General features: G+C 40.5%; 1 protein-coding gene across 5 annotated transcripts in view; it reads left to right on the top strand.

Moving 5' to 3' along the window:
* ZNF521 (zinc finger protein 521) overlaps window positions 1-24788 on the top strand; it is a 275142-nt gene that overhangs the window by 1603 nt on the left and 248751 nt on the right. The window lies entirely within an intron of this gene.

A 24788-nucleotide genomic window follows, 5' to 3' on the forward strand; every position in this document is an offset into this window, starting at 1 on the left:
CGGTAGAAAGTAGGCAAGAAAAGACACCCTCCCCCCCCCAAAAAAAGAAAAAGAAAAGAAAAGAAAAAAAAAATCTTCTGGAGGGGGAGGAAAAAAATCCTCCGTCTGAGATCTACATCTGGGTTGGAGAAAAAAGTTTCTGTTGTGTGTTTTCGCAAAGAATAAATATGCAAACCCGTTTGGTGCTTCTTTTTTCCTTTCTTTGGAAGAAGAAAAAAGTCATCTCAGACAGGGGGGAGCAGCTTCTGCTCATTAAAAACGTGGCCCGGGGTCTTGGCCGCGCCTGGGCGAGGACACAACGGCCGCCGCCTCCTCCCCGCCCGCGCCCGGCTCGGGTTCGCCTCCGCGCGCAGCCCGTGTAAACAATCGCGGGGAGCCGGCCTGCGGGCGCCCCGGGCCCGGGCCCCGCTCTCCGCTCCCGCCCCAGAGTTCCCCTCCTGGCCCTTCCGAGAAAGTTCACCACCCCCTCGCCCCTACTCCTCCCTGCCGCCCCCTTTGGTCTTTCGCTTTGCGCGATGGGGTCCAGCTCTCCGTCGTCCCCGTTGGAGAAGGAAGTTTGAGGGTTACGAGTAGTGGGATTTGGGGGGGCTCGGTGGCGGGCTGTGGCAGCGGAGTGGGGGGCGGGGGACACTGAAGTTATTGATCTGGTGGCTGTGGTGGAATGTGGCGAGGAGAGTCACGTGGCGGCCTCCTCCTCCTCCTTGGCCTCCTCCTCCTCCTCCTCCACCTTCCGAGCCTCCCCCCCGGGGAAACCGGGGTCTGGCGGCCGCGGGGAGCCGGGAGGTCCGGCGCTCCAAGGCCGACAGCGGGGAGGGCGAGCGGCGGAGCGCGAGGACCGGAGGAGGAGCGGGCAGGCCCGGCAAGGAATCGGGGCGAGGGCGTGGGGGGCGACAGCTGGAGGCGGCGGAGGCCCTTGCGTCCCCGGAGGCGGAGGACAAAGGGCGGCTTATGCGCCCGCCCGGGCCTGAAGGGTCCCGCCGAGGTCCGCGCGGCCGGGCCCCGCCCTCTGGTCCCCGGCGGCGCAGCATCCTCTTCCTCCTCGGCGGCCCGGGCTCCGGCGCCCAGTTGCCCCTGGTACTGCCACTCGGTCTCCCGAGGCTGCCGGCGGCCCGGGGCGGGGGTGGGGGAGAGCCGGGCGGCCCACGCCTTCCCGGCCCCCGGCCGATGTGTATTTATGAACTCGATTAACGGAGCCCTCACCGCACACACAAAGCCCTTTCTTCTCCTGGGAAGGGACGGGGTGGGGGAGGGAGGGCCTCGCAGATTGGAACGCTCTCCTTTTTTTCCCGAAGCACAGAAGTTTTAGTTTGAAAGCGAGCTGAATCTCTGACATGTGTCTTGACACAGTTTTTTGTGGTGATTTACATTCACGTGGGCCACACATTTTCTGGGAAAACCTAGACCCACGGCCTGAAAGATTCCAGCGCCGGTAGTGAAAAAATAAACGCCACGGGCGTGCGCGGGTGTCAGGGTAACCGTGGACGACGCTCGCGTCCGGGGAACTTGCCGTGAGACTCTACTTCCTTAAAAGTCACGCTGAGCGAAGGACCAGGGCAAACCTCTTCCTAGTCTCTTGGCGAGAACAACTTTCGAGTTTGATAGGACAGCGCTCGGTGTCGGTCCCGTGTAAAGGGTTGCAAAGAGGCTCCTGAACCCTCAGCAATTGGGGAGGCTTTTTATTTTTTAAAAAAGTTTCCTGAAGTTTGCACAAGGGGTGGTTGGGCTTCTCCGCAGCCTCTGAGCATTCAGTTCACCTGCCTTTGGAATTAATTCATAGTTGAAGCTCTGGTGATTGTGGGTGCATGCGTCCCCCGTGTTTCCTAAAGAGGATTCATTCTCAGGCACCTAAGATTTTCTGGGCAGTAAGTGAAGCCTTCAGTTGACGGTATTCACAGGGTCAGTCTTGGATAAGTTGATTTACAAAATACCTGAGACCAAGACCTGGGCAGTTCTTAAGTTAATAAGCAAAAAAGAAAAAAAAAAAGGCGATGGGAAATGAATAAAGAGGACAATTTATTCTTTTGTTATATTATCATATTGCAAAAATATTCAAATATCTTCTCCATGAAGACACAGCTTCTGATTCTACTGCCAAGCTCTAAATAAAATATTTACATTAAAAACAAAGATTCAGCTTCCATTTTCTGTGTGGGCATGGAACACAGTGGTGCTCTCCTCTATCAGCTGCTTGGATGACTCCCAAATCAGCGAATGGCCTCAGGTGGGCTGGCTGAGCTTTGGGGGTGAGAAGCTGAAGACAGGAATAAAAATAGTACGGTCCTTACTAAAGAATCCGCATGTTTTCTTCAGGGTATGCATTTACCTGGAAAAATACATACTTAGATGAGCCTTGTCAGATGAATAATTATGAAATTAGTAGCGGTTTTGGAGAAGTAGAATGGCATGCTAGGTGGCCTCTTGTTAAATATCTTGCCTTTTCTTCACTATTTTCATTTCTCCTGGAAGGGTCGCCTTTTTAAACAACAACAACAACCGTGCTTTAGGAATCTTCTGAGTGTGTGATTTCTGTACATTATATTGTTTGGAAGGTCACACTTGGATCATAGAGAAGTCAGGGAGGTGTTATTATGACAGATATTCTGGTATCACTATAGTAATAAGCAAGAAGCAACACTTTGCTACCAGCAGGAATAGAAAAGGCAGACTTGATTCGAATCTTCTTCTTCTTCTATGAAGAACTGATTAGTAGTTTGTTCACTAAAATAAAAATTCTCATTCTAGTAGATGAGTGACAGTGTTTCAAAACCACGCAGATTACTTTCTACCAACTTGGAGGAGGCATTGGAAACCATGAAAATGCAATGTACCCTTTTAAAGAAAACATGAAGTTCTGCATTCGGTTTCCAACTTGTCTCCTAAATCCCTACTATTTCTTTAACAAACAAGGTTTAAAAGATATTTCTGATATGGCTGTCACTTTTGAGATCATAATTTGCAACTTATATCTCAGGGGAGTAGTTTACATAAGGCAGGTAAAAACATTAAAACAATATGACAGTTAAGTTTGGAGTTTTTGTTTTCAACCGAATGCTTAAAAATAAGGTCTACCAGGAAATTCTACCAAGAATTGCATTTATTTCATGTATTCTCATAAATTGAGTATTTTGAATGAAGAATTAGATTTGCTTAAAAATTAGGGTTTTCCGTTTGTAGCAAACTTTAATGCAATTGTCCTAATAACCTACCTCCTGAGAGTGGGTGCCAGATTTCTGGATACAGCAGGGTTATGCCCTGCTTGGTCTCCTGACCTGTCCTGAAATGCACTGAAACCATTCAACACTGAAAAGATTCATTTTCGTATTTGTGGAAACGGTGAAATATATTTTGAAACATGCAAGTCTTTTACCCTTCCACCTCTCAAAGCTCTAGGATCCAAAGTCTCTTAGGCCACCAAGTCGTGAAACTTACTCTGTCCTTATGCTACGAAATTTTCAGAATAACCCTCTGTTCAATGAAAGAGAGTTACAGCTGGTCCTTGGAGGCGACGGTGGTCAGACAATTAAACGAGTCGCCCCTTCTATCCCATTTGTATGATTTGGATATTTATCTCAATTCCTGAGAGGAGACCTGGTATCTGAGTAGATCACCTGACAGAACATAGTTCTGCTGGCAGCACGTTTTTCAAGGCAGCAAATCAGTTGCATCAAATTGCTCAATTGTGACCTATTTCTATTTTTCTTGCTGGCTCTTTAGTCTGTTTCTTGTGGTGCTTCTCTGATGGAAGTTTTCCGGCCATTTTACCAGATAAAAATGGGGTCTTTCTTTCTTTCTCTCTCTCTCTCTCTCTTTTTTTTTTTTTTTGAAATTTACTCCAGAAAGCACTATAAGAAGGAAAAAGTGGTCCTCTACATGAAGGTGTGATATATTCAGCAAGAGCCAAGTTATAAAGCTGGAAGGAGAGAGGGGAGCACTTAGACATTTAAATGGCCAAGTTAAACACAAGACACAATTAGGATATCTGGACCCTCAGGTGTTCATAAACCTGTACCAGGGGTCTCTAAAGAGAAATGGTGGGAACCAGAGAGAAAGAGAGCCCCCAAAGTACCTTGTTTAACTTGGCTGTCACAGTAGCTAACCCTTTGTAACTTGGCACATTTTGAAGTTATCACACTTAATGTTTGACCTTTTTCCTTTTTCCCATTTACCTTCTTTTGTACTTATAATGCTTTTTTTAAAAAGAAGTAATTTATTAGAAATATAATGAAGTGGCAAAAATGTAGCCCTCAATTTAAAGAAGAAATGTAAACTACAGAGTTTGAATGAAAAGGCAGTGGGTTTTAAGTCCATAACCTTTTGAAAGTCAGAAAACCTATCTATTAGGCTGTATTCTCTAGTGGAAAGGCTTTCAAAATTGTAGGTGTTAAAAAAAAAAAAAAAATCTCAGGGAGCTTGTACTAGCCCCTAAACTGCATAGAAATGTTAAACTCTCTAGTTCTTATTTAAACACATTTCCCCCTGTTTTTCAAAGACAAAATATATTTTCTTATAGGTAGACAGGTGAAATATATATATTTTTAAAAAGTGTGGTTCTCTTATACTCCATGTGTTTTAGTTCTTAAAAAAAAAACCTTACCACTAGAGATTCAGTTTGGGTTTTGGAAGTGATGCCATAGTAAGAAAAAAAAAAAAAAGCCCTGAATTTTATGGGAAAAGACAGTTGCGTTATGACAGTATCATACTTTGCTTTTAATTAAAACTCACTCTGCAACTTTTCCCTCAAAATTCTTTTTAGATAAGCTAAGCATGGCTCTTTTTTAACAACTAGATTTTAACCTAAGGTGAGTGTTAGAAATTATTAAGAAGAGATCTATATTATCTATATCTATATATTCTTTTTCGTGTGATCGTGAGGACAGAATGCTCTGATGGTGCGACATATAGCAGTGTATGCGTTTACTTTTGGATTTAGATGCTAGAAAAGCCTGATTATTGGAAACACTGCAGAAGCTCAGTGTTTGACATCCATACCCTCTTCAGACAGTTGCACTTGGTCTTCTGTTCATCTATCAAGCAGTGACTGTTTCTTCCCTCTACCACCTCTAAATTATACCGACTAGATGTTGAAGCCATTAAATTGATTACAGTCCAATCAGTAGACAATCCGACATAAACAAAAACAGCAATTATAGTTGGCAAGAATCCCACGAGTGCTAGTCAAAGTTCCAGAACTGATGGTCCAGTGAGTCTTTTCCAAAACGCCGGATTTCACGATTTTTAGCAGCTCTGGCAGCATCTTCTTAAAGGGAGGGCACACAAATTCGTAAGATTCCACTTGGCCTTAAAAACAAAAACATCTGTTTGATGCCTGAATGGATTGTTGGCTTTTATTTATTCAGCCAAAAAAGGGCAAAAAATAGGATATTGAACATAAAAGCATACATGCAGAAATGAAATTACAAAGGGATTTGAGATTAGCAGCTTTGTATAAAGCAAGCTGTTAATAATGTTTTCTTTTTTGTTTTGCCAGGATATTCCCATATCCCTTAAATCCATTGTCATTATTGACAGCAGTGACATCCAATAGTGATGACAGCATTTTTCAACTTTTTGCTGCCAGTAATTGTACTTTTTTTACTTGCTTTTTTTGGGTCCTTGTGAGTCTTCCAGCAAGTTTGTAAGAGATTTCTTTCCATCATATAGGAACATATATGTTCCTATATCATATAAGAACATATATTTGCTCTCCTCCTCTTATTTTTAAAGAAAGCCTGTGAGAATTGACTAGTCTGGTGAATTCTTGTGAAATTCTTGTTAACATAAGTTGAAATGTACTATTAAGTATACTTGCTTGAGTTTTCATTTTGATGTAAAACCATGCGGTAAGGAGAAAGAGGTCTTGATAGTAGAAAAGAGCAATTCTACCAAGATCAATTAAGAATTTTATGAAAGTTCTGTTTTTCCTTTTGCTGTGCTTTATGAATTCATCTGACAGAATTCATGTTGCTGGTTTTAATGTCATAATTTGGTTGCCATAGAATACATTAGTTAGGGCGAGGTTTAATAGATACCATGTTGAGTTTTTAGTTATTTTTAAGAGAGCAAAAAATTTTAAGACTTAGAACACTTGCATATTTTAGTAGTCCCATGGATTGTTAAAAATGTAAATGTTGTCATTAGGTAATACATTAAAGAATGCTTTTGAATTGAATGAAATTTTGTTACGAAGGCTGATATTCCAAGTCAAACCTCTGGCTAAGTATTTTCCCAGATGTATTGAATTTTTTTTCTCCACTGACTCCTGTTGTGCTGTCAAAGGTTAAAGTTCGTTCTGTGGAGGGGATGTGTGCAACTTTCTAATCCCATTTCAGTTAAATATGAAATACGTTCCTGTTTTTTGTTTGGGGATTATGAGTTACCCTAGTTGAGACTGCGTACCTTTTTTGTTGTAGTGTAAGTGTCCTTGTCTGATTTAAAACACGTTCTGAAACGTTATTATAATGCAATTAAAACTTAAACATTAAAGTTAACATTAGTAAATTTAAATAGCTCTGTTATAGTATTAATCAAATAGTGTAAGGAAAGCTTTTAAATGGTTTAAATAATTATGCAACTCTTGGCATAAAAGCCTGACACAAGATAAATCTTTGAAAACTAAGTAGAATCGTGCCTTTTTTTTTTTTTTAAATTTTAATTTTAGGCAGCTTGGGCTTTTAGCATGCATCACATTCCACCTCTAGTATAAGTAATTATGCCAGTTTAGTAATTATTAGAGATGAAAGAAATTCAGTAAGATACGAATTCTTTAAAACTTCAGTAGCTTCGGTTTTAGGAGGGATAATGATCAGGCAGCAGTTATCCAGCTGCCTGGGGACTCTGCCACCGCTACAAGCACTGGGCTGATCTTGGGGGTATCATTATTATAGCAGCACACACTACAGTAGGCATTTCTACTCTAGATGTCTGATTGTAGAGGTTTATAATTCGGTCATAAAAAATTCTGGATTCAAATATGACTGTCTAGAAACTCCCACTTCTTAGGGGATTGAAAAAAAAAAGATAAATGTATATACACCTAAAAATTATTACTGTTGGACACCATATATGTTCCTTTCATAGGATAGCAAATGATTTTTAAAATCCTGAAAGGAAAACCCTGTATGTAGATGTGTCATTCACCTGTGTATCTGTGTTGAGAATGTATTGAGCATTTTAAGTCTTGTTTTCAAAAGCAGACGATTTGGTTTGGAAAGCATATACTATTCATTTACGAGCCTACCTCTCAAGATGAATGTGGTCAAGTGACTGACATTCAGAATATTTATTTTCATAATAGAGCAGCTGGTCGGAATCATATTTTGGTATTTGGGTTACAAGAAACATTTTGTTACATATTTTAAAACAAAAGATTTCAGTGCCTCAGTTATCACAACTCAGTAGGAGATAGACACATACGTGGTAGGCGCATACACACAAATATACTTTAATGTTCTACTTGACATGCGTTTTGCTCAGCAAATCCATATGAGTGTTTAAGGGAAAAATTGGATTGAATTGGATTTGGTCTAATAGACAATGGTATCATTGTAAGGAATATAATTTCCTTTTAGAAATTAAAATCACTTTACCATTGAGCGTCATTACTTCACTATTTTTATTACCACCACTCCTTTCTGTCTCATGGCTGGCTTCTTCCAAAGTTTCTTATCCCCTCAGTGTACTGTGAGAGATATCTCAAGAGGGAAACCCATTGGGAGTTTGATGGGAACGAAGGAGATCCATGGCTCTCATTTTTGGGTACAGACATTCCCATGGATTCATACAGAATAGCCTTGGGAAGACATGGCAAGTGAGGAGTCCATAAGGTGAATGATAGATCACCATTCTGTGGGGGCGGGGGGAGGGCACCGTGTCCAGGAATCTAACATACGTGGCAGCGTTTTAAACTCTATATTGATTTTTAGAAACAACTTCTAGCATTTCATACGTGTCCTCTAATACTATTTTTCTTCACGGTAAAACCAGATTAGGTCTCATAAGTGGATGAATAAGACTAAATAGTAATTACTTTTCTCATTCCTAATGACTTAGCTTGTCTCGGTTGTTTTGAGTTTATCAGACATATGTTTTCCCTCACTGGTATCACACTTCTGTTTTTTCTTATTTTTATACATTAAAATAAGGCAATTAAGTATTCAGAAAGAACGCTTCACTAAGGCGCAGTGAAGCCAACACAGAGCTGTTGGCTGGGAGGTTGTGCTCTCATGAGTTCATTGGAATGTTTTGTCCATTGGCTCATATATGGAGTCTGAAGTTGCTGTGTGCGTTATGGAGGGTGGTAGGGGCTGTCAGTGTACTGTATGAAAAGTTAGATGGACTGTTCGCAGAGGCAAGGGTTAAAAAAACAAACAAACTGTGGGCTCAAGAGAGTGCACATTAATTCCTGGAAAGAGCAGAGTAAAACCAGAAACCGTTATGGTCATAAGTATCATGACTTGGATACTAGTACTAGTAGGGAGATTGTTGGAGAGTAGGAAGGGCAAGGGGGCGAGTTCTGATGTTCTGTCTGCACATTTTTTGGCAAGCCACTTAACCTCTGTTCTCTAGGATTCGGATTTCCTCTCTGTAAAATGAGGGGGCTCATTTCATCATTTAACAAGGGTTTTTTTTGTTTTTGTTTTTGTTTTCCCCTGGTGCTTATTTTGTTCCTGGCCTTGTGCTAAGTTCTGAGAATTAGGTTGTGAACCAAGCAGACAGAAGCCTTGCTCTTCAAAAGCTTATGGTCTAGGAAACTAAATGAGATTTTAAATATCTTCCATTGCTTTTTAATTTAGGGAAGGAAGCAAAGCAAATGAGGAGAAAAGGACTCATGTATATGATATATTCCCTTTCTCAGCAAATTAAGTCAGTTAAGAAAGTTAGATCAAATGAGTTTCAAAACATTTTTGGCACCAAAAGTTGGTGAGCTTTAATTTTTAAGAATAGTGAGCAGTGTTTCCTCTTGTAATTAGAAGATAAATACGTTCACTTGAACTGAAACCGCTAAACACAATCTATAGAATATTCCCGTCTCTTTTGGATTTAGGTCATTGATTTAGCAGTATCTTTTACTCCTCCTAAAAAATCTGGATACCATTTTTGAAAGTTAATCGTGTGGTATTAAAGTTCATCGTTTAAAAAAGTCAAAGATTTATGTCATCCTTTAAGATAATTGAAGGCTCTTAGAGAGTGTATATGATGCTGATATGCTGATATTAAAAAAAAAAAAACTCAGCAACACCAAACTTCAGTTAGGAATCCCTGCCATATAAAATTGAGGTGAAACCAGTCACAAGGAACTCATTCCATTAAATATTCAGGAGTGGAACCCTAAGGAATGAAACAAGTTTATATTGAAAAGTCATAGTGCAGGTTTGACTATCTCTCCCATGGGAGACAAGTGAATGCTTTGAAATAAACTTTGACAGAATCATAGATCTTAAGCATAAGACAATTTAGAGATAATGATATTGGGTGTCTTGATGGTCTTCATGTTCAAAGATGTGAGTGCTGAATGAACGGTGATGGTGGAGTGTAACTGACCGAAGAAAAAGATGATCAACATGAAATCCCTTTTGCCTCCTCCAAAATCATATAGGTCATTTACATAAGTATTGCATCATTATACCAAATTTTTAATCTTCAAAATAAAACCATTACAAGATAATAACACCATTTTATAGCTCCTGTTAAATGTAACTGTTTTTTATCCTTGCTGATCTGCATATTTAAAACCCAGTCTGAGCGCGATGGGCTGGCTGACCCCTGGGATGGCTCCCCAGCTCTCCTCTTTGCCTCTGTGTCCCTGAGTCAGAGAGTGCTCAGCTAGGTGCCTGACTCATACTTCATACCTGGTGCTCCGTAAACTTCCGAGCACTTCACTTTGTTTCTTGCTGAAGGAATGGGTTGATGACTTTTGATTCCCTTCTATCTCTAATATCGTAGAATTCCCATACTGAGAAATTGTAATTCTGGCAAGTTGATCAATAATTCATATTAATGGGGCAGGCATGCTTTTTAAGTTGTGAACTTGATTGCATTGCAGCTGATGGAACAAAACCAAGCAACAGAGGTTCGATGGTCTTACTTTCCCCTATGATTTCTTGTCCAGACCCCTGTTTAGGGAGCTGATAGAGAAGAACACGTATATCATGCACTGAACCATCCTCAGGACTTTTATAAGGAATCTGACTCTATCCAAGTTTTGGAATTTCCATACAGCAATCGGCAGTTTCTAGATGAGAGCCTAGGGCCACCTCACTAGGGGATTGTCATGTCTCACTGGGAGCAACTCTAAAAGCCATAGCCGCTTTGGACTAGACATCATGCGTATGTATGTATGAGTGTGTGACCAACTCTGTTTGCCTAGATGTTTGCAGTGGGATGGGTATGAACCTGCAGCAGTACAAATGTTTGAGCCAAGGTCAAAGTGTGTTGCTTTAAGGACAGCATTTTAATTTAGTTTGACTTCTGTTGGCTAGTCATCTTCAATTCATGTTCATCCATTTTCCCAGATGCTGATACCATTTTCATATAGCAGCATGGCCCAAACCTTTCATGATTTTCACGGCTTCTTGTTGCATCTCCTCTAGGCGTAGACCGTGAATTCACAAGTCAGTTTTGTACAATAATAAAGACTCGAATATTATTTTCATTTCTTAAGACTCATCCCTCCTCTTCTGTGAGGGTTTTCCTGACCCACCTGAGTTAAAATGACTCTTCTCTTTATTATTCCCTCTATACATCACATACCACAGAAATCATAGCACTAAGTTGGTTTTCTGACTTGTTGAGAAGTCTTCTGAGATCAAGGCTTGCTCTTTCTTTCTTCCTTTCTCCCTCCCTTCCTTCCTTCCTTCTTTCCTTTCAGGTTTTCTTTATTTGAGAGCCAGAGAGATAGTGAGAGAGAGAGAGAGAAAGAGAGAGAGAGAGATTGATCATGGTGGGGGGAGGGGAGAGGAAGGAGCAGGCTCCCTGCTTGGGACTTGATCCCAGGATCCGGACTCCATTGAGCCACCCTGGCTCCTGAGGGCTGTCTGTTTCTTTTCTTGAATCCTTAATTGCGTAAATCTAGATGGTAAACAAACAACTGTAGTAATTCAGTCATTTGTTTCATCAACAAATATTGACTGCATGTTCATCTTTTACCAGTCTAGAAGTGCTCAGAGTTGGGGATGTTATGAAGGACTTACAACCAAGCAGTGGAAGCACATTAGATGGACAATTAAATAGATACTAATAACTTACCATCATGTGGAAGGAAAGCACTGGGTGTTATGTGAACATTTCACCAATATCAGGGAGGTCAGGAGAGGATCACAGAGGAAGCACTTTCCAACCAAATCTGAAGTTTAATTAATTAATTTATTTTTTATTTTTTATAAACATATAATGTATTTTTATCCCCAGGGGTACAGGTCTGTGAATCGCCAGGTTTACACACTTCACAGCACTCACCATAGCACATACCCTCCCCAATGCCCATAACCCCACCCCCCTCCCAAAGCTCCTCCCCCCAGCAACCCTCAGTTTGTTTTGTGAGATTAAGAGTCACTTATGGTTTGTCTCCCTCCCAATCCCATCTTGTTTCATTCATTCTTCTCCTACCCCCTTAACTCCCCATGTTGCATCTCCACTTCCTTATATCAGGGAGATCAAGTTTAATTTTTTTTTTAAGATTTTATTTATTTATTTGAGGGGAGGAAGCATAAAAAGGGGGCGGAGCAGAGAGAGAGGGAGAGGGAAAAACAGACTCCCTGCTGAGCATGGAGCCCTGACTAGGAGATTCGATCCCAGGACCGTGAGATCATGACCTGAGCTGAAGGCAGACCCCTAGCCCACTGAGCAACCCAGGTGCCCCAAGTTTAATATGTTTTGGAATGAAAGCTATTAAACAAGGTCATGCATTCTGTAGGAATTTCTAGTTGAGCATTGATTATGTGTCAGGTACTAAGGATATAGTAAGGAACAAGTCAGACCCCATTGCATGTGGGTTTCATGAAGCTCTCAGTCTGAAGACTTATTGAGATGATTCTTTGTTTCCCTTGTGATGTTGTTTAACTCTAGCCAGTACTTGGTTTTGCAGCAAGAGTATGCTTTTAATTCATACAAGTGTCATCTCTTTTATATAATTTGCATTTGGCTAACTTGTGTTTAAGTTCAGGCCATCCTTTGTACATGAGCCTGGTTTTTCCACTCTTAAGTAAACTACCCTAACTACATCCGTTGAGTTTTTTTTCATCATTAGATCTACTTATTCTTGCAAACATCTGGATTTCTTTTCGTTCTCATAATGTTGTCTAAATACTGGATAAACTCACTCATTTTGGTATCATAAGACAATTTAACAACTCTCCCCCATTTTGCCTCGTAGATACTTAAGAAAATGTATTCAAACTGTGCAATATGTTTCTGCTTACGATCTTTGCAAATTCTTAGCACAATTTCCACATCAAGGAGTTCAGTAAACACTAGAATATGACAGTACATCAGCAATCTGATTCTGTACTTGTATCTTCTGTATAGCACATTCTATAATTGAAAACTTACACAGAGAAAACTGGAAGATCGTAAAAAAGTAATCTACCTACCCAAACTTTTTAACTCACATTTTTTAGACATTTTCTGTTCTTTGGATTCATAATAGTATTATTCACGAAGTCCCCAAACAGCAGTCTGTGAGCAGGTAAGTTTGGATATCTTTCCTTCCCCAACACAAGTGAGAGAGGTCTCCATGCTCCTTCCCTAAATATATTTCCTAGCAGCCCCTCCATACCAACTGTGAGGACCTCTCTTTTATTCTAATAACAGTGTACTATCTCTTTTATTCTAATAACACTGTACTATCCATGCCATGATATTCCATGATTCTGCCCTTCCCCGACTGATGGCCATCAGCTTCTTTCTCTTTATTTACTTGTTTGCTTGATTTACTATTTACAGATGTTGCTTCGATAAGCATATACACATTCTTGCTGACATGTATGATTTTATGAATGGGATAAATTCCCCAAAATGGGATTGTGGGGTAAAGGGAACATGTATGTCACATTTTGATGGATCTTGCCAGTATGCCCTCCACAGAGGTAATTCCAGTTCACACCGCTGTTAGCAGGGATGGAGAGGATCTGTGTTTAAATACTTTATCTTTACTAATGTGACTTGTGAAACAAGCCAACTGGTATTTCATTGACATTTTAATTAGCATTTCTATAATCATGAGCATCCTTTCCTATGTTTATACATCATTTGTATTTATTTTTCTGTGAATTGTCTTTGTATTTCCTTGGCTCTTTTGTCATTTGGTTTGAAAGCAGCTCATCTTAATAAAATTACTCCTTTGACTTAAGTGTTGCAGATAGTTCCTCATTTTGACTTTGTGTGTGGTAATTTTTTTTCCTTTTGTCGTACAGAAGTTTAAAATTATTTATTTTCAGTTTTGTCAGTGCCTTCCCTTGTAAGTAACAGATTCTGTGTCTGACATAGAAAGCTTTTTTTTTTTTCCCTTTTCTGATCATTCTTATTAGTTTTTAGTTTTGTCTGTCCCATTAAACTGGCTGCAGGGTCTTGTCTAGTCCCCTCCCACCCGTTTCCCCAGTGCGAAACCACATTTCTAGAAATGTAGTAGGTGCTCAGCAAACATTGAGTTAGTGGGTCAGTATATATGGTGGTTAAGATCATGGCTGTTAATCCAGACTACCCTGGGTTGAAATTCTAGTCTGGTTGACCTTGGGCAAGTGATGATATCACTTTGGATGATAGTTTCTCTATCTGTAAGTGAGGGTAATAGTAGTATCTAATTTATAGAGTTTTTATGAGAATTGAGAGTTAATTCATGTCAGCGCTTAGAATAATGTCTGGCAAATAAGAAGTACCTAGACAATGATTTTTACTCTTAGTCTCGAAGGTTTTCTGTCTTGCGAGGAAGTTCTTCCTCCCATGGTATACAACTATTTTCTGTTCTAAAAAATTCTTTTGTGGTGTGGTTTAGGAGTAGGGATTTCTGTGGAGCTGCACACAGCCTTTTCAGAGGCCTGTCTTGGGTGGGTTCTTTGCAGATGTCTTTGCTAGGTTCAGTGTCATGGCTAGCCCCTTCACAATGGCCGAATTAGTGCCTGGTTCCAAGCTGCATTTTATACGTTGTCAATGTATAATGTAGACAGAGTTCTGAAAGAAAAATTCCTGTAGAAATTCCAATTAAAAGATAATGGAAACATAAAGTGGAGCTAATTAATTTTAGAGCCTCTGCCATCTTTTTTGGTAAGTCAGGTCTGTGTTTTTGAGGTTCTTTGCAAAAGGGCCAATGCTAATTTACCAAGGTAGGCTAATTGTTCTTGGGAGAGGAACTAGAGACAAATAATTCACGTATCATTATGAAGGTTTAATCATAGTAGATTTATTAATAATCCTTAAATTAAAAAGGTAAATCTAGGTTTGCGTTTACATAGGAATTAGCCGAACAAGGGGATGCTTTTCTACATCACCATACTCATCAGCACATTTCTCTAGAAGCATTTTCTTCAAGCCTTCAGAGTGGAATCCAGTGTTGTCTGGAAGCACTTGCGAGTACAGAGTGTGAAGACGGACGGAGGACCCAGGACTGTCACTGCTGTTAACTACCAGTCCGCGTCTGGCTGGGGCTAGCCACGGTTTTCATTTTATGTGAAATCAAAAATGCCCCTTATTTGGGGGCAGATCGTCTGAAATTTCTTTCCTTTTAACTTCTCCTCCATTCTATTCTGCGGTAAATCCTAATGGTTCATTTTGCTTTATTTTTATTTCCGTGGCCTCCCCTGGCTCGTTCGGCCACTAGCTCTACTGCGTTTAGTTCATGAAATTTTCCTGTCCCCACTTCAGGGTTGCTGGGCTCCAGGGGTCCCTTCGGGCTGGAGAAACCCAGGCACCGGCCGCTGGTTGACCTGCACACTCGTCCGTCCGTCTGCTGTGCTCTCTGTGGCTGCTACCGTCTCTTTTTATTGTCATGAAATTGTCACTGTCTTAAAGTTGCCTTTCTATTCGGACCAAGCCTAAAACCTTAATATATCCAATCAGATGACTTTCACATAGCCATTTATATTTTTTTCCCTTCAACCTTAATGCTAAACGAAGTGAGAGAAATAGTAATGAAAATCAGAGTGGAGAGAGTCAAGAGAATTGTACGAGGCCGCTTTTAATGAGTGGAATATCCTTCAATGGATAGTGAGTGACAAAAGAAATTCCACTTCGAGATCATTTAAAATAGATGTTCTAGAAGATGTGTTAGGAAGGGTGTTTTGTTTGGCCTGAGAGTCTCAGAGAAGAGTTAAGGAGCAAGCAAGGTGTAGAGTGTTCCGAGGGGTCAAGATTTAGCGCCGCCGTCTCCCTGTTGCCTCCGAGATCCAGACCCAAAAGCATTAGTGCCTCATTCCAAGTCACCCTAGGACATCGTGATGCAAAGAGGGGAGAATCCTAGTCTCTTGATTTCTAGTTTTACGAATTGCCTTTCCCAGGTATGCACATTCTGAACTGTGGAAGGAAAAGTGACTTTCCCTGACTCTCACAAGAGCCCAAATCTGGGCCTCACTGCTCTGGGAGATGACCTTCTGTACTCAAGTTTTAGCTGTCAGGGTCTCAGGCTTTTGGTCCTGGGGCTACAACCAACATGATCCAGTGAGTTGACCCTAGAGACCCAGTGCCCGACAGGCCTGTGTTTGAATCCTGCATCTTGCTGAACCTTTGTAACCCTCATTTTTCTTACCAATAAAATGGCAAGAATCTACTGCACAAGATTGTTGTATCAGGGGCGCCTGGGTGGCTCAGTGGGTTAAAGCCTCTGCCTTCGGCTCAGGTCATAATCCCAGCGTCCTGGGATGGAGCCTCACCTTGGGCTCTCTGTTCTGTAGGAAGCCTGCTTCCCCGCACCGCCCCCCTTCCTTCCCCCACCCCCTCCTGCCTCTCTGCCTATTTGTGATCTCTGTCAAATAAATAAATAAAATCTTAAAAAAAAAAAAAAAGATTGTTGTATCAGGTAACAAAAGTAAGGTACCCAACATGTATCTGGCTATAAGCAAGTTAGTAACTAGTCGTAGCCTTTTATTATGGAAGAAATTCATGGGGCAGTTGAGGAAGAATGCATGTTTTATGCTCTGTTTCCCTGTTCTGCAAAGTCCTGAAGGGTGATATAGTTCTGCAGGCTCTTTGTGTCCTGCAGAACGTATTTCCCCTTCTGGAGATAGCCTGGGAGAAACTGTGTGAATTTTTGTATTAAACTTTTAGGAACCATTCTCTACAATAAAAGGCGGGCAATGGATGTGAGCTCACTATTTATGGCAAATAGTTTGCATTTGGGAATCTCCCGAAAAGGCTGCGTATTTGTTTCATTTGATCTGAAGTGCATCTTACGTCGGTTATTATTATTCCCATTTTATAGGTGAGGAAAGTGAGGCTCCTCCAATAAGCATGGCTGACGTAGAAAAAGAACGTAGACTTCTGGACTTGAAAATGGACAGTCTTCAGTCTCACAATTTTCAAATAGGAGAGGCCAGGACCAACCTTAAGCCAAATCAGGAGGTGGACATAATTAATCCTCTGGCCCCCACATTTCTCCTCTGCTCTTCCCTTTTTCTTAAACATCTAGACCTCAGTTCCCTCCCCTATTCCACCTCCCCAGAGAAAGTTACTTCTACAAGAAAAAAAATTTATTAGTCAGTTATACCTGAAAGAGAATTAAAAGCAGTGGAAACCTGACAAATCCCTAATTGTGTGATTAAAGGCTTTGGCTGCTGATAAAAGCATTGCATGCCTCAGAAAGCTGATCTGGGAGGTCTTGGAGAGGAGGTGGTGCTGGGGTGCTGGCGCAAGAGATCCAGGAGTGTTTTCCCATTGCTGGTAAAATCTCAGCAGAAAGACATCCTCCCAGAAGCTGAGTAGACCTTCAAAGGTCTTCCTTGGGATACTTTGACTCAAAGGTCAGGAGATTGGCTAAGGTGGAGCCCACCGGTCTGAGTGATAGGGGAAAATGAAGGATGGTTGTGCCTGCAAAATTATAGCAGTGGATCTGACTTGGGGTTGAATAGGTTCCTGGTAACATCGCATTAGCTGTTCAAATACACTGTGTGGAGAAGCAAATTCCGATTTCCAGCTGGTACGTTACCTTCTTTAAGTAATGTCTGTTTTCTTTGAAATATGCTACCTTTTTTGCACAAATTTTCTTTGTGCTATGAAGAGATGGACATAACTGTTGGGGATGGGCTGCCCCAAGGACTGGTAGGACATTGGTGTCATCTGTGGAAGGACTTGGGCATGACACATCACCATTCCCGAAAAAAACGACTTTAATTCTGATGTCTTCTGTTTGGCATTTCAGAGTTGGCACTTACTTTTTTTTTTTGGATTGTGTTGGCTGAAAAGGAAGTTTCAAAAGCATTGGATTTTTTAAAATTAAAAGCAGCAGTAGTAGAATTGATTACATTAGATCCCTTGTTATGCTTTTCAGAAAATAGGATGAGATATGGCCCTCCTAGTTCACCATCTGAGAACATGTATGCTACTTCCCCATGTGTATTTACTGAAAATTATGTTTGTGAAATGTGTATATATATACATGTATATATATATACATATACACACACACCCCCCCACACACACATATATGCACACACAGATATATGTGTATTTGCTTATTAAATCACATGGTGAAAAAGCAAGATGACTAAATATGGGTGCTTATTTATCAGCCATTCTCCTTAATGTTGATTGATTTAGTTAATTCACTTCATACATATTGGAGATTATCTGATAATATATCCTCATTTAAAGTATGCTTATATATAACATAAATGCTGTATCTACATATATACATATTACAATACACGTTACAATATACTATATTTAATATATGCTCACATTATCTTGACAGGTCAGGATTGAAACAATATAAGTGGGAACATATTTCCACAAATGACTATTAATTTATAGTTACTAAGATAATGGCATACACGTTCACTTTCAGTTCTATCTGGGTAGCTCTGTAAATTGTGTATTGATTATGCTAATGGCATTGGTGTCTTTATTACTTGTCTGCAGATACATGCAGATTGAATGCACATTTGGCAAGGTTGTCATCCTGTAGGGAAAAATGCATTTTTAAAATCTGGTTTTTGGAAAGATTGAGTTAAAACTAAAGAAAAACATTAATTAAACACATATAGAAACTTAAGGAATTGTGTTCTAAGAAATGAAGAGTTCAGTTAAAAAGTTAAAAATGATGCTGTTATATTTCCTTTGTGTCATATTCATTAAGGGAAGTCTTGCAGAAATGGTATTCATTCAATAATGATCTATTTTTATAGTTTATTTGTGGTTGTGTTGCTTTTCTTGTTTTATCAGGTCAAAGGAACCCTAGACATTTAGGGTTGCATGTATTTTGAAATTTATTAGCTCAACTAGAGGAGAACAGAATGAATTTCTTTTTTTCCAATTATACATAAATTTTCTTGTATTTTGTAATAGCTCATAAGTCATAAATCATAGCCCCACATTTTACTCTGATCTTTCATTATACAAACATGTATCTATTTGGTAGGATTTTTTTCTCTCCTTTTTGTTCTTTCGCTGAGCCATCATGGTACCAATACAGTGGTTTAGAAACCTCTTTCTTATCTTCCTGAATGGGATCACTTCTTAGAAAGTGGGCCTTCCACTTTCAACTAAGAAAGAAAATTTTAAAAGAAAATTAAAAAAAAAATCTTAAATAATTTGTTTTCAAAGCATTTTCTACTTTATTGTAATTACAGTTGGATTCCCCAATTTGAGAACCAATAAGAGCTGCTATAGGGAAGAGAGAAAAACAAAAGCAACAACAAAATTTTCATATTCCTGGGTGATATGAGTGCATTTAATAGGATTTATTATTAAAGTCCCCAAATTTTATCTTTAATTCACAATCTTGAGACAAATCCAGTTGTCCTGGTCTTTCAAATACAACATTTAAAATTTAGAAGAGGACCTTCCCAAATTAAAAAAAGAAAAAGAAAAGAAAAAGCAAAGTCACTAATCAAGAGAATTGAGTGATAGAATTGGATTGATTTTTGTGAATGTTAATTTTGTGAATTTTCCTCTCAAAACGTAAAGATGAGCACTGCTACATTGCGACAAGCGAGTGTTTCTTGTTCAAAACAAAACACTTTCTCCCTAAGCCAGGATTTCAGTAATTGTTGAGACCATTAACTTTAAGTGTGGAATTCAGAAATACTGTTACAATTGGATTGGTGTTATCTAAAATAGCTAAAGTAATAAGAACAGTTGGTAGAAGTATCAGGGAGTATGATGTCTGGAATACAAAGTCTTTTTGCCCCAGGTTTTCTTTGGCTGGGGTGGAGTGAATGTTTCTAGGCTACAGCTTATTTGCTACATTTAAGGAGGAAATAAGCAGACCCTTTCCCAAACATCCAAATGTCTAGCTCCTAGGTTCAAGTATGTTTCATTGGTGATTGTAGTTGTCCGAAGAAACGTTTTACAGTATTTCTGAAAAAAGAGACGTTAGAATCAATCGCTGTTTCTGTTTTTAGTCAAATTTAGGATTTGTTTTCCCTTGGCTGTGTGTATGTTCGAAATGCAACTAAAGTAAAGGGAATCTCACCGAAGGTCTAAATCCGCACAGGTGTCATGAGGACCCCTGCAAATCTCTTGCACTGGATTAAAAAGTTAGCTGGTGGGATTGTGGTATTTCTGGCCAGTCTCTCTCCAGTTATGGCTTTGGTGGGATTATGGATAAAAGGCAAACTCTGGGTGTGAACACAGTGAGAAAAAGTAAGCCATTAACCTCGATTAATACACCTGTTTTAAAACCAAGACCATCTCCAGGAATGGCTCTCCTGCAGCCTGTACCTGGAAGTCATAAGCCAGCTCCCCGCTTTCTTATGGCTACACACAGTGTACAGTCCTGTCTCTGTAGTGACTCCTGTGCCTTTTTTTCCCCCCTGCCATGGACTGTTTGCACTCTATTCCCTCCTTTCCTGCCTCAGGTCATAGCCTCCAGACTGGTTTCCCTGCTTCCAGATCTGGTACCCTAACAGCCCACCCTCTGCATTTCCAGTGAGGCATCTTTCTAAAACGGAAGCTAGATCAGCCCCTCTCTCCTTCTGTCCTCCCGTGACTTCCCCTGGTTCCGAGGTTAGCACGTGAACATTTAGCTCACAGTAGTTCCTTCGTGATCTAGCGGCTTTTCCATCCTCTTCTCTGCCAAGGCTCCCCCCTACCCCCACTCTGTGCAGCACCCCTCATTTCATTAGCACAGAAAAACTTGTACTTCCTGGAAGGCATCGTGTGGTTTTATGCCTCTGTGTGCCTTTACCAATGTTTCCTTTGTTTGGAGAGCCATTTTCTACTTGTCTCCAGGGCTACCCATCCTTTCAAACTTAGTCCAAGCTGCTCTTCTTTAGGTAAAAATTTCCTGCTCTGCCCTATGTGATTTAAATGCCCTGGTCTCTGGGCCTCTCTGAGTACTTACCCCACCTTCTGCACTCATCGATTTACTCATCTGTAAATCCTCCCTCCCCCACGCCTGCACTCATGCTTGCCAGCCCTCTCACATCAAGGCAGATGCAGAGAAATGCTAAGTTTCGAATGACACACTCCGGTAAATGGGAAGGCAAGAGGACCACAGTGCCATCATCCCAAGCTGGACGTGACCGCTTCCAGGACTGAATGAGAGAATCCCGCAACACCTGACCAGACCCGCTCTTGACCTGCCAGTTGGGAAACTCTTTGGCTGCTTGCAGGCTCCTTGGGACAAGGACCAGGTCTCAGGCTTTACATCTCCAGGTCTCTCGCTGAGCATCAGCGCTTAGTAAATAGTCATTTGCTGAAGGTGTGACAAGGCAGCCATTGTAATTCAATTTGAAAGTTGAGTGACTTTAAGGCAGGAGTGCATTGATAAACACTCTTTATGAAAGTTGTAGTGCTCAAATTGCTTTCATCTAAATTGTATGTTCAGGATAAAGAGGGGTGAAGTGGAGGAAGAAGTGGAAATTGGAGTAGGATTCTGATCAGAAGGGGAGAAAGTTTTTTTTGGTTCCGAGGAGTGTGTATATGGTTCTGTGTGTGTGTGTGTGTGTGTTGTTGATGTTGTTGTTTTTAACCTCTCCCAAGGTGAATTTTCCCCCACTTAGCATTTTCCTGCAAGGGATTCCATTGTAGATAGAAGAGTTGTAATAAATTCATGTTTGGCATGTTCTCCTTGATTATAGTGCATCTGTGATATTTCTCTTTGGTCTTCAAGGACCTCGATAGACCTGTAGAACAATCAAGCAACACCGCGGAAATTCTAAATTCAACAGCGTGATTTTGTTTAATAGAGAGATCATTCTTTCTGTCTGGGAAGATTTTATAGACAAAAGAAAGAGCAAGTACATACATAAAAGGGTTTTTTTTTTTTTAATGTAAGACAATTTAATAACTTTCCGAGAATAGAGTGGTTGCAAATAAATGTTGCAGGAAAAGTAAAAAGCACATTTTTCTCCTTGGCCGCATGAGCTCTTCAGACCTGTTGGTGCCTGACAGGTGCTGGTGCTGGCCGGCGCTGTCCTGCCTGGCTGAGGACTGGGTTTTGGGTGTGCATCCTTGGCTACCGCACTGGTTTCTTTTGTTTTTGTTTTGTTTTGTTTGTTTACCTTTTCTTGACAGTAGAAGAAAAAAAAACGAGGCAGCAGACCAGCAGGCGGGGGTGGGCCAGACGGCTGCACAGTCTGGCAATGCTACATTCCTTCATTACAGCCTGCTTGCCATTTTATAACAGTGTGCGATTTATTCTCCCTAAATCTGTTTTCATCTTATGGGATTTCAAGTTAGAATGCATAGCTAGAGCCCAGAAAGCACAAAATAATGATCCCGCCCTTTGGTTTTTGAAAACTAGGAAGGCTTTCTGTTCCCTGTTTAACTCTTTGTAGCCTGAAGGTAACTTTTCCTCTGTTCTTAAAAAGTGTCAAGATACCTCAGTGAATGTAGTTTGAACCTGCTTATACCCGAGGAATGATTCTGGACATGGTTTGCCTTAAACAGAGAACATTTGGTTTTTCTTTTTAGGCATGGGGCTTCCAACCATGCCAGTAAACCATAGAGCTAGCTGTACGTACAGATGTGAACTTTAAAAACAACATTAGACGGTTGGTGATTATTTGATACAAGACGGCTCTCAACCTGGGGTCCATCATTTGTAGTGATTTGGGGGACTTGAGTGGGAGTTGCATTTGTATCAATTATTTGTTTACTTATTTATCGCAGAGTTTCTGAGAAGGAGACACCAAGTTTTAATGCTCTCTTAATTTTTAGACAAAGTCTTTAGAAGAAAACAGAGGCAGCTTTCTCAAGTGACAAAAACAGTGTATTTTTACTAGCCCACTAGTAGTGTAGTGTTGGGCCCACTTTTTCTTGAACGTTTACTTTTTTTCATAGTTTTGGGTAATTAAGATCCAGGAGGTCACGGTCATCCCAGTGCAGCCAAGAAGTATATGTTTCTGTTTTTTTGGTTTTTTTTTTTTTTTTTAGGCAGTATGCACTTTTTAGTTGGCGATTTCTTGAACTTACTGGCATCGTGTGGCTTGATTTAAGATTGAGTAATTCATGCCATGGTTGTTTAATTTGGTGAAAAGCTGGCTATGACCAGAGAGCAGACTGTTAGGAAATGGTCATGTTTTAAGTTTGCGTGCGTGTATAAGTGGAGTATTTTGGGTTCATTCATCTCTTGCCAATCTTTGTTGTTAAGTAATCGTCTTGCATTCATATTTACATCATCTTCAGAATCCTGTGTTTCTGCCACTCTCGTAAAAACTGACTCGGGTTTGTAAGGTAGAGCTTCGTGCTTGGAATTCATCAGGAAAAGCCTCCTTTGTATCTCCTGCAAGAAGGACCGAAGGTCTGCACTGTGCACTGGCTGCCAGAAGTTTTTATAGTAATACTTTGTATCTAGGCTCTGGCTCTTACCATTAAATGTGCTTTTTATAGAGTACCAAGTTATAAATGTCGTGCAGCTACGGCATATTAATCTTACTGCAAAGATTTAATGAGGCAGTTGTTTTGCGATGGACACTAGTGGGAGAAGGGAGCGACAGAGTTTTACTTTACCACTGAGCTGCAGAAATATTCCTTGCCTGGTAATAATTATAACCACATGATCTCTTAGTTTTTCTTTCTTTTGCCAGTGCTTTTCCATGCAAAAGTGGCTTGGAAGGAGGTCCATTTCTAGGCAGTGAAATGGGTTGGAAATTGGGCTGTTTTCTCAGTGGTTTGACATTTTAGCTTTGATCAGGCATGGGATCCTGGTTGCACGGAGAGAAATATGTAAGATGAGTTTCAAGAATACAGATAGTCTTTGCCAGTCCACTGAGATGGCTTTTAGATATTCATTACTTTGACTTGACTTTTATATAGGTTATAAAAAGTAAATGTGGTGAAACCTCATTTTTACATGGACAGAATAGAATTTCTGCTGGTTGGCCTTAAACTGATCCCGCACTTGAAATTAATTGAAGTCCATGGGTTTATTGCCTCCAACACTTTTAAGCCAGTGCAATTTTTCATTTTCCCCAAAGTTGAAATTTTATTAAACCAAGTTATAGCAATAACAACCCTATGAAGGGGAGGATGAGAAGGAAAGCACCACCTGCCAGAGAGCAGAATAAGGGGAAAAACATACTTCTTTTGAGTTTCCATTTATAAGTAAAGTTAACAAAATTGGAAACAGAGAGCTGCCATTTATTTTTTGTAATAATAATTGTGTCTTTGTTCCAAAATTAAGTCTTTTATCCAGGTTAGAACACTATCCATGCAGGGCTTCACAGCAACCTTTAGAAGGGATGAGCTGGGAAGCAGGTGGTGCCGTGAGCTCAGTAGTGATGGACGTCACAGGTCTGAGTGGCGTCCTTTAGGTCAAGGGACAGAGAGTCCTGCCTGCAGCTGGGATGGGGTTTGCGGTTGTAGTGCAGGGATCTGTGGATATTTAAAAATACTGCCCTTCAGGGGAGTTGGGAGCACAACAATCGAGTTGAAAGAACAGTTGTCTTTCTTGAAGTGGTGTTGGGAGAAGGGCAGTTCTTACAGGCATGAACCTTGTATTTATAACCCCTTAGGTTGAAGTCAGAGACTTGAGTGGCTCGCGGAGTAATACAATTATTTTTTATGATTGGATCTCAAAGGACTTTATAAAAACTACATAACTAAGGCCATGTGCAATTATTGAAGTGTAGCCACCTGTGGGAAAGAAATGGTCGACCATGTAAGCTTTCCAGAATCTTCCTTACATCAACTGACTTTAGGAACGGAGCCCCCTAACACAAATAAACATCTTTTGAATGGGCGAGAAATAATTCTTCATGGGAGTGAAGGTTGGGAAAAAAAATCTACTCGCAGAGAGAGAGCAAGAGAAAGAGAGAGACTGAGATCCTAGCACTCGTTACGCCAAGACATCATAGGCTATAATCCCACCCCACACCCCAAGAGGGTCCCTCTTAAGTGGTGACCTAAAAACAAATTCGCCAGTTGGCTGGAGCCTGCATCCTAAAGTTGCAGCAGAAGTGAATAAGCTTGACTGACTTCAGTCCCTAAAGGGTTCTATCTGTAAATGCAGCAGTGGAAGCAAAAACATTTTTTATTAGTCTTAAAATGACCCTTATTTTAATAACTAGCCACAGTGTCAGAAGCACGGACAGGAGTCATCCTTAAGCTTTGAAGAGTTCAAGCATCATGCGTGCGTTCCTATTTGTTTGATATTTTTGATACTGGATTCGTGTAAAGTGTCCATATTCTTGAATAATAAG

This window comes from Mustela erminea, chromosome 13 (genome assembly GCF_009829155.1).
Source record: "Mustela erminea isolate mMusErm1 chromosome 13, mMusErm1.Pri, whole genome shotgun sequence".
Taxonomy (NCBI): domain Eukaryota; kingdom Metazoa; phylum Chordata; class Mammalia; order Carnivora; family Mustelidae; genus Mustela; species Mustela erminea.